We start from the raw sequence: 12,019 nt of genomic DNA, 5'->3' as shown, positions 1-12,019 counted from the left end.
TGTACAAACTTAGAACTTAAGCCGGAGGAGTAGCCGGTCATAAGAACTGAATATGTACAAAACAACAAGTTAAAAACTTATTTTACACAAAAAAAATGACTAAATGTATAGATAACAAAAAATATGTTACCCTATTAAAAACATTTTCGTTGTTGCAATTCAATTTGAAGGCTGCCATGATGTGCAGGCTATGATCCGCGTTACTTAAGAAGAACATTATTTTCCATATTCCACACAAAGATATACCGATAAATAGTTGTTATTATTGTTATAGTTAGTTTAATATTTATATTTTGTGTTTAGAGAAATGTAATATGTTTTATTTTAGGTTTATTTAAGAAAATGGTAAATGATTTAATAATATTTCAAGCTGAAGTTACCTACTTAAGTACTCCTGCCATATGATTTTATCTGTTCACTTTAATATCCTATTATTTATATTTTAAGAAACATCACGATCTAAATTACAAATACAAGAGTTAAAAACGGATTTCCTCTGATAAAAATGATCTAAACTGTAACTTGAATGTTCTTTTAAAGTATACATACCAAATAGAAAATGTCAAGATGATACAAACGATGATCATTGAACGCCACGTATCGGTTATGTAGGCAAAATAAAATGCGACATATTTAAGGAATTCTAAAACAAGCATATAACAACACGAAACGTTAGTGTTAAATGGATCTATATTATTAAATGGTTTGTGTTCTTATAAATGAAAGTAATTTGTATTCAACTAATACTTCCAAATACAAGTAACCAGAATACTATTGTCCGGATTCATCATTAAAGCTTGAATTGGTGTGTTCTTGTTAAAAAAAACACATTTTTCTATGGGAATTGAGTAATCTAACAACATTTTATTAGTATTTAAAAAAATAACCACAAAAAAAGTTAATTTGAAAAATGGACATTCGGTCCGGAATGATTCTGGAACCTTATTACGTAATTGGTAAATGGATAGAGTAACACAAAAGATACTCAGTTTGGATCAAAAATTCTAATTTAACACTGTGTTTTTTTTTTTTTTTTCAAATTGGACGCTGTGGTTTCCAATTTGTTACAATTCTAACCACTTGACCGGTCAACCAGGTTACATACTGACGTGGCATGATGACGTGTCAGTTTTGATGATGTGGCATGCTGACATGATATGTTGACGTGTCAAAATAGAATTTTATTTCCACAAAAAACACTAAGTTTTCACTTTTTTCGATTTTGACACTAAGTTTAATTTTTTTTTTCAATTTTGACACTATATTTTTTTGTTCCAAATCGAACATCATTTATCAAATTTTGTTCAATTTTGATCATTTTCCATTTGAAACCGTATAAATATATTTGTTTATTACATTTTAAAGGTATTAAAAAAAAATGTTTATACGGTTTCAAATAGAAAATTGTCAACATTGAACAAAATTGGAAAATATGATGTTTGATTTGGAAGAAAAAAAACATAGTGTTAAAATTGAAAGAAAAAATTAAACTTAGTGTCAAAATCGAAAAAAAGTGAAAACTTAGTGTTTTTTGTGGAAAAAAAATTAAATTTTTACACGTCAGCATATAATGTTAGCGTGTCATGTCATCAAATCTGACACATCATCATGCCACGTCAACATGTAACCTGGTTGACCGGTTAAGTGGTCAGAATTGTAACAAACTGAAAAACACAGTGTCAAATTTGAGACAAAAAAACACAATGTCAAATTAGAATTTTGGTGTAAACTGAGTGTCTTTTTAGGTATAGGGATCCGACCCGATAATGTGGTTCCCCTATAAATAACATTTTGAACCCATTTCAGACTTTATATTGAACTCACTCATTTTGGACTTCAGTTCGGCAACATTTCGGACACTAATCCAACTGAAAGAATGTCTTCTTCTAACAATGAAGCGACTCATTTTTTTATATGTATGTTTCGATTATCTTTATAATTATATGTCTTTATTTAAGATTATATGTTAAAAAGTAGATATTTTTTTTTATTATTTTGTATAAATTATGCGATTAGAAAGGTATTATTTGTTTTCCTTTGATTTTTAGTGGTTTTTAGGCTATTATAGGATTACATGTTAGTATATGTGTGCACTAAATGAACAAATCTTAAGAGTATCCTAATTCTTAAAAGTTCAGAACAACTGCGAAATACGAAAATCATGTCCGGAAGACGTAGAACAAGTACAGAGTGCGTAGAATTTATCCAGAATTGTATACTAGAATGTTGATTCATAATGTTTACCTGGAATTCTCTTATGGAGTGTCCTCCAGGACATATATATCTTGATCTGGAATTATTTTCCGAAATGGCCACCAGAACATATACTTATGTCCAGAACATGCAACAAATGCCTAATTAAAATTCTTGTGATTGTAGCATGACAAAACATGTAAAGTGATTGTGACTAGAACCTACAGGCCTACACTCGGGTGGTAAATCATGCCCCGTTTATAACACACAACACAATGTGCGACCATGTTTAGGGCATCATGTTTTGGTGCTTATGTTAACACCTAGATGGATGTCGAATGTCACCCTTTACTATGTCTTTGTCTTTTGTGCAAGGAATATACTACTTATCTTCGGGTTGACATGGAGGAGCTTTTATTTCCGGTACATGATTACCTAGTTTGCTTTGATAGGAAAGCTTTCTGCCTTATTACTGGCTTGCGGTTTGGGGAGTGATGATTTGAAAAACTCTTTAGATCAATTAGATCTTCAACAAGTTAATGAAAAACAAATAATCAAGCAATGTATACACAAGTTAAATCAAAATAAATCTTAATGATTCCAATATAGTCACACCTCAGCATAACTCAATAAAGAACTTTTGCTGTAGAGGTGAGTTAGGGTTTTACAATGCAATTAGTGAGAGTAATAATCAAAGCGTTAATGATAAGATTTCATGCATGGAAATTATATACTAAACCCTAAATCAAAACACACGGTTGGGCAGGCCCAAGACGGTGACAAAACTGGACTAACAAGCGAGCCCAAAACGCAACACTATAAGCCCAACAATCTCCCCCTTTGCGTCAATTAGGGAGGTTGAGGAGTTCGCTTCACAACCTTGAACAACCTTGGAATAATGGCAAGTATAGTTCATCTGAAAGCCATATACCACCGAATCATGTCAGTGAACTGCTTCTTGTCCACCTCACTGTTTTGATCACATTCCTAGATAATCTCGAGAATATGATTCAAGCAGGAATCAGAGGATAGATGTTTATCAGCAAGAGCAAACATACATATTTCACCTTCGCGCCTAATAAAAATAACAGTCTAAAACTATGAGTCTATTTTACCCTTCACCATCTGCTCAATATCCCCTGCCTTCCCGATTGGCTTGATTGAAGGCTTCTTTCGAATCACTAAGGCAACCTCTTGATCCATCTTAGCTACTTCGTGAATGTCGCATACCAGCATCTGCTTGATGTGACCTATTATTGGTTTATACTCCTTTGGTTTGGCAAGTAGAATGTTGTTCAGGAGAATCCAATCATGCGGATTCAGATTCGGTAAGTCAGCAAGTATGATTATATGGGCCGAACCATCTAATCCTCGAGTCACTTTGAGCTTGATGTTGAGGAACTTCCCTGCTGGAGTAGGCTTGAGTACTTTAACAGTTGTGATCTTCTTGTTACTCCAAGTTAGGTACTGGGGTTGAGAGAACTCATGATAATACTCAAGCAAGTCTTGATCAACCTTCGGATCTGGAGAAGGAATCGCCACTAGAGACTCAAAGCAGTGAAAGATGAAGGCCTTGCGAGTGATAGACATATCAAATTGAGAATCTTTAGAATTCTGAACATCGAACGAAAGGACGGGCTCTAGCGAATGAGATCTTGGTGCTTCAATAACCTCCTTTCTAAGCCTTTCTAATGACCAAAGAGGAAACTTCAATTTCCTTTGTGTAAGCAGATTTGCTTCTCTCTCTTCATTCTCTTGACTGATCGCTTCTTGAACCTTATCTTTAATCTGTTGAATAGAGGGCTTGGATTTGTAAGGACTTGATTTATGAACCGTTTCTTCATTATCATCAACATCGTCCTCATCATCATCATCATCAATTCATTTTCCTTTATTTTGAACACCAGAACCCGAAGCTTCTTTCCCTTTCAGTTCAGTAACCACCTTCGGTTGTTGTAGTTTCAGTTGTTGAGGTTTCGGTGCTTGAGACGAAGGCTTTTTTTTCTTCTCCCCTTTGTTGCAGAGGGACCACGGACTCCAGAACACCCTCAATGCGACGAAGAATATCAAGGGTTGGCTTCAACTTCTCAGCCAAATGACGTCTAATAGAGATTGTAAGAACTAAATCATGGACCTCGAGAAGATGAAGGAGAATTTAATGAAAATCTCCCACTGAGGTTTTAACCACACACCGCTCTGAACTCAATGCTTCAAGCTCCTTGTTCACTTGATTGAGCTTTAGAGTCTGGGTTTTGAGTTGAGTGGTTTTCAGAGCAAGTTCATCCATTACTCTGCTTTCCAAAGCAAGATCTACCTAAAGTCTATCCAAATGCTCAGAGACAGATACTTGAAGCTTGACTTGATCAGAGGTTAAGTTCTTTCGAATCGCCTCAAAATGCTCTTTCTCTTGTTGAAGAGATTGAGTTAGGGACTGAATTGAGGCATTAACTTTGCTAGTGTTTTTCTCTGCAGCACCCTGTAAAGACTCAAGGAAAAGATTGGCGTTAGAGATTAGTTTATCAACTCTTTTGGTCGCCTCGGTGCAGACTTTGGTTGAAGCATCAATAGCATAGGTGGCTTTGGTGATTGAAGCTTCATGTTCTTTGACCCAGGTGGACATCATGCTTTTGACAGCAGATTAAGAACAAGAATCCAGAGTAGATGAGGAGGCCATAAGCTTGTCAAGCTTTTCATTTAGCTCCTTGAGATGACGCTTGGTGATAGGTGCATCATCATCATCATCGCTTTGCACTCTATAGGGACTATAATAGAATGTGTCAAAGTTGACAACCTCTCCTCCAAGAACTAGGGCGGTTTCGGTTGATGGCGCAGGTGAGAGAGTGTTAGACGTAACTGTTGGGTTTTGAGCATTCTAATACTCCTTGGTGTACATGCAACCCTAAATACCTTAGATCTATGTTTTCTCTATTATACATATAAATATGAATATCCAAGGTATTATCCTAACTAGCATACGAAAACATGGATACTAGGGTAATAAAATAGATAGAATACATACCTTGTTGTTGTCGCTTGACTCCATGAAGCTTGAGAGCCTAGTGCCCCAAGTGTGACACCTCAAATGTTTCACACAACATCATGAACACTTGGAATAAACATGAGAAGAAGACACTCTAAGATCAAATTGACTAGCCCTCATATGTGTATTACTTGTGTCAATTTCTTGAGCTAAAGGGGTCCTTATATAGTGTGCACATTAGGGTTACACCATGTAACCCATGACTTTACCCATTCCTTATGCTCCATGGGTTTTAACCTCCATGGAGTATCCATGGACCACCACATGGGTTAAACCCAACACAAGGAATCTTGGATCATATGCCCACATATATAAGAATTAATACTAATTAAATAACATAATTTTATATTAATATATTAGAACTTATAATATATTAATATGTCACAAATGTCCTCTTCTCACAAACGATCTATCTAAACGTCTCGATGCCATGGCACCCAAATGGACCATGCCGAGTCGGGTCAAGTCTTACCAATTATAGTTATGGACTTAGAAACTAATCCAAAAGTCTCCCACTTGGATAAGTCCAAATCTATTATTGCGTATGACTTCAAACCTAACTGGCAATCGTAGCTCTCAAAAGCTGTTGTTGAACTCTGACCTTGTCGATGAACTCTGACCTTTGTCAATGACTTGTCCATTAGATAAGGGATCATATATTCCTCCATTCTAGATATCATATGGACTGAGACATGGATTATTAATCATTCTCTCTGTCCATTTGTTGTTTCCTGATTTCCGATTTATGACGACTGACTGATTGAATAAATCAAATCAGTCCTGGCTTGGGCAAGCACTCACATGTATCATCATTAAATCATCGAGAGGCCCAAAGATATCACTTTTATCCCGAAGGTAAAAGTAATGGATAAACTTCGACTCATATGGCTTGTTCTATTACTTGTTGAATCATACACAAAGGCACGTTTTATAACATCGAGTTACCAATGCGTTTTCGTGAAATCAATGTACCGCCAACTCATAGTAACAACTCATATCTCTGGGTTTGAAGAATATAAGATATTATCGTCTCATGATCACTCATGATAAAATCCATGAAGTGATTCAAATGAGCGCGGGTTGAATCCAATACTTAGAACTTATGAGCACTCATGAGTTTTGTAGCACAACTTTGTCCACCAACTTGGACCTCTACAAGCCAATCCATGACAGTCTTGATTCATATCTACTTCCAACATATGACCGACTGTGGATGGTTTGAATAACTTAGTCATTCCGGAAGAATAACCTAGTTATTATGGAAGTCAAAACATGGAAAGTGAAACACAAGAATAAATGAATCAAATATGGTATCAAACCCTATGAATATAAATAAAACACTTTCTATTTATCACCATGCTGATTACCTATTATTCATTGTTTCGGTTTTATCAACTTTCTACTTGAATTAAAACACTAGGTGTCCCATGCTCCAAGCATGTACACTATGTTTTCTAAACAATAGTTTTGCCGTACACCAAGTATGAACTCTATGTTTGTCTATGATCCTTTCCTTTTGTGAAATAAACCAATTGACCAAACTTTCAATGATTCTAATTTCACACTCCCAAATCGAAATCTGTTAGATTATAAACTTAAATGCACTACCCTCTTGCAATGAATGTGTACAAAGTCACAAAGACTTGTCAACAACCATTACAGGGTATTCCAATGAAAGCCTTATGTTCAAAGTATGCATTGCTTTGAACATGCTTCTGGCACTAAGTTTTTTTTTTCTAATCTTACACATATTGCTTCTATGTATGGAGACAACTCTATATTCCCATTTTGACTACCACTTCTGAACAAGAGTTGCCTCTTTTCAGAATATGTCAATATGGTCTTTCCAATATTAACAGTATACTTCCAACTGTCCTTGAGCAACCAATCTTTGGTAAACCTTAGATCGTCCATGACAATTGCTTAATCACTTTAGTCATTTCCAATTCTGTACATTGTTCCCCTTAATGCACCAAGGCATTTGGAAAATTCAGAAAGGATAAATATTATAGCACATGTAGTCGATCTTATACCCAAAGTAAATGGGACACGATTCATGATGTTTCACATAAAGACATGGTTCTAGACCAATCTTTTGCCATAATAATTTTTTGTTTGCCATATTCTCAAAATTTGACTATGAAAAGGGATGTCATAATCATAATTGAATTTTGAGAACCCAATATATAGAATTTTCTTAAGTTGAACCAATCCAACATGAAATTCATATATATATATATATATATATATATATATATATATATATATATATATATATGTATATATATATATATATATATATGTATATATATATATATATATATATATATATATATATTCTTGACGAAAGGTGATTAAAATCTCAATATAAGCTCTTTAGAATGATTATAAACTCAATCTAAGCTTTTTAGAATTGAAATGAAGTATAATTTCCTCTCCCTTAATTATATCTAAACAACCTTTTCAACCTATGCAACCTCACGAATTGAAACTTTTGTTTTCTATAATTAACATTGGTAACTTGCAATACTTATCATAATTATCATGCTCCCACTAACTTGATGATTATTAGCATAACACTTATGCTCCCACTAGCTTTGACATGTATCCAGAAAACAGTTGGACCTCTAGAAGTCAATACTTTATTGACATTCTTACCAAAGTTCCAATTTCTGATACTAAATTGCTTTGATAAGACTTTATCAAAATCATACACCTTATCTTAGATAGATCACAGGTGTGTCTAAACCATTTCAGAACTATGAAAAGGGATGTTGTAATCATAGTCTCAATTGTTTAGACCTTTGCCATTTCTCATAAGTCCATGTTAGTGTGCCGGTTAACCACGCACGCTCCACTAACGATTTTGAGAACTGCAAATATCACAATTGTTATCTACTTAAAATCTATTTACTAAAAGAATTTCCTCACCATCATTTCCATGAATTGGATAGAAACCTTATGACACTTAGATTTTATGGTGTATGTGTTCTTATCCATGTGAATTTGTCAAACCATAATCACAAGACTAGGTTAGTGACAAATACTAATTCATATAAATTGAACTTGTGCAATCTTAACCTCTTGCCACTTGGCAGCACAAGGGCCTGCCATTGCTTCCAAGTAGTTATGCAAACAACTGAGAACATGTAGAACTCAAATATATATAGCCAACTTAACTAGAATGGGAACAAAAATGTCAACACGATAGGTTATAAACCTCTAGTTGTGTGCTGGTGATGAAATACATGTTTTATTCTTGATTACTTCTTGAAACCCTTTCAGGATCTTTTAGACTCCCACTGTCTCCTTGACCTATAATACTTTCTTGCCAAATATTCAAGAGATAGTGTGGATTCTAATTAAGACAAACACTTAACAAAATTGGCCTAAGTTGGTCTTTGTTTTATCCAAAACATCACAACTTACCAAATTCAAATGTACAAGAGTAGAAACCTTTTACTCTTACATTTCACTATTGTTAATAAACCTTCTTTAAGACTTTGACACCCAACTTTCCCGGCTTGTCAATGTGTGACTTCATCTCCAAGATGTGATTACACCTAGACCTTTCCATTCCAATAGGGCTTTAGTGACCTTGAACTTGTGGGTTAGGGAGAATAACTGGAGGAGGTGGAGGAAGTGTAGTTCCATGAGATTTGGGAAGATCATAGATGTCTGAACTAGACATCTTTTGGGAGATATTCAAGATAGTTGATTTAAAGTCCTTAATATAACACCCAATATGAAATATTAAGGCTAGGACCCAACAAACTAGTTTATAACTTGAAAGAGGGACGCCGTAATCCAAGCTAAAGAATATTTGAAGGTAGGTGAACGACGATTCACCAATTTCCACCATGAAAAACGAAATAAATTATTAGGTTTTTAAATGGATTTGAAACTCCTAGATCTTTTGAGATTCATTGAACTTTTCAAAGGCATGTTTCAATCTCAAGTGTTCCCTTCAGGTTTTGTGACTGGGATGCCGAGGATCACAAAACAAGGTGTGAAGTAACCATGCAAATTACTTAGTACCCTTAAATGTTTACCCCTCAATCGATGTGCCGGTTAACCACACACGCTCCATCGATACAATGATAAACATTAAGTTACCCTTTGCCACCCTTGTTAAATACGAGATAGTGTGTCGGTTAACCACACACGCTCCACTAACCGACTTAAACAAAGTTCAAAGTGTAATTTCATGGATTAGCACCTTATTCACATTTTCCTAAGTAACTAAGATTGGGTATTTATAAAAGGTTTAGTCACTTAGTATTTATCATTAATACTTTTAATGAAGGGAGAAATTAATAGTCTTTGTCCTACCCGTTCGGCTAACGACCCTCCACCAGTCAAGGAAGCGGTGGATGAGAGTGGACACCCATTAAACTGCCATTTTATAGACAGTAACCTTATACCCCTTATAGACCGGATTCGTGAATGAGGCCTACTAACGGTAAGACTGACTTGCTCTTATATATATATATATATATATATATATATATATATATATATATATATATATATATATATTAACTTATAATATTATAAGGGTTGAATTTTAACTTTTAAAATTCTAAGGGATAAACTTTGAATTAAAGTATTCATAAGAGAAAAACTTTATAAATTCCAAAACTTGAGGGCAAGTTTTGAAACTATTCAAATCTTTTCATTTCATAACTTATGAGTTTAATGGTTCATTAAAATGAAGACTCTTCATTTTTTATGTAACCTCTTATTCTTTAATAACAATTTTAAAGAAGTGACTCTTAAACATCCATAACTTGAGGACAAGTTATGGAGTCATAATACTATTTAATGAAAAAGACACTTCATTTTTTTTATGTAACCTATGGCACTTTTATGAGTTTTAAGATTTATAAATATGACCTTTTATGTAACATGAGGACAAGTTACAAAAACACATTTTATGAACTACCTCTCGATTAATTAGGATTGAAAACAACTAAAACACATTTTTTTTTCATTAATCTAAACTAACTCATAAATCAAGGAAACATAAAACTTTTGGTAATCCATAACTTATGGAGTTAAATGCTTGTTTTTGATGAAACTTTTCATGTTCCATAACTTAAGAATAAGTTATGGAATTCTTTAAAACATTAACACCAAATTTTGTAACTCCATAAAAACTTTGAATCAATTTTTTTTAAAACCTTTTCATATCCATAACTTATGGAGTTTCAAAACACTTAAGATCACAACTTTAAAAAAAGCTTTTTGAGCTCCAAAATTTTATGACAAAATTTGTAACTCCTTAAAACATTTAGATCAAACTTTTAATACTAATAAAATAATCATATCATTTTATCTTTTACTAAATTTGACCTAATTCAACTCATATAGAAAATGATTCAAATTTCACAAATAATTAGTTTTTCACAAAAACAAGTAATTATCTTAAAATTTGACAAACGTCATTTATTTTCTTTTTTTTCAACTTTGAAAATCAAACATTTGCTTGGATATAACAGAAAACAACCCATGGCTCTGATACCACTGTTGGGTTTTGAGAATTCTAACACTCCTAGGTATACATGCAACCCTAAATACCTTGGATTTATGTTTTCTCTATTATACATACAAATATGAATATCCAAGGTATTATCCTAACTAGCATACCAGAACATGGATACTAGGGTAATAAAATAGATAGAATACATACCTTGTTGTTGTCGCTTAACTCCATGAAGCTTGAGAGCCTAGTGTCCCAAGTGTGACACCTCAAATGGTTCACACAACATCATGAACACTTGGAATAACCATGAGAAAAAGACACTCAAAGCTTAAATTGACTAGCCCTCATATGTGTATTACTTGTGTCAATCTTTTAAGCTAAAGGGGTCCTTATATAGTGTGCACATTAGGGTTACACCATGTAACCCATGACTTTACCCATTCCTTATGCTCCATGGGTTTTAACCTCCATAGAGTATCCATGGACCACCACATGGGTTAAACCCAACATAAGGAATCTTGGATCATAAGCCCACATATATAAGAATGAATGATTTACACAATCAATCCCCATATATTTAATTAGTCTCTTTTGATCAATAAATTAAGTCCATATTTATTCTTGATCAATACTAATTAAATAACTTAATTTTATATTAATATATTAGAACTTATAATATATTAGTATGTCACAAATGTGCTCTTCTCACAAACGGTCTATCCAAATGTCCTGATGCCATGCAACCCAAATGGACCATGCCGAGTTGGGTCAAGTCTTACCAATTATAGTTATGGACTTAGACACTAATCCAACGGTAACAGGGGTGTCGGCCACTGAGTTACAAACTCCGATATCAGATACGTTGGCACGAACATCAGGTTCGGTAGTATGGGTAGCTGTGACAGTGGTTGTTGCAATCAATATTGGGGTACGAATGGGAATAGTTGGTGTGGGTTCGGAGGTGATAATAGGTGAGATTGGATTTATGGAAATTGGGATTGAGATAGATGGAGTTGAAGATGGATTGGAGCGAACCGGTACCTCATGTGCAGGAGAAAGTGGAGGTGTATTACCATGGGCCGAAACCTCATCGTCCAAATCGGAACTTGAGCTTCAGCTTTCGCTTGGTGGAGAGTTTGGTTGTTGATCTGAGGGACTGTAATCTGAATCACTGGATGAAACACAACATGGTTTCCTGGCAATTTCTTAACCTTTTTCTTCTGTGGTTGTGAGGGAGCTGCCTTCTCAAACTTTTGCCTCTTAGAAGTAGTCACTTTGGTCACTTGATCCTCCTTCTCCTT

The sequence above is a fragment of the Lactuca sativa genome, chromosome 8 (genome assembly GCF_002870075.4).
Source record: "Lactuca sativa cultivar Salinas chromosome 8, Lsat_Salinas_v11, whole genome shotgun sequence".
Taxonomy (NCBI): domain Eukaryota; kingdom Viridiplantae; phylum Streptophyta; class Magnoliopsida; order Asterales; family Asteraceae; genus Lactuca; species Lactuca sativa.
This window is presented reverse-complemented; position numbering follows the sequence as displayed.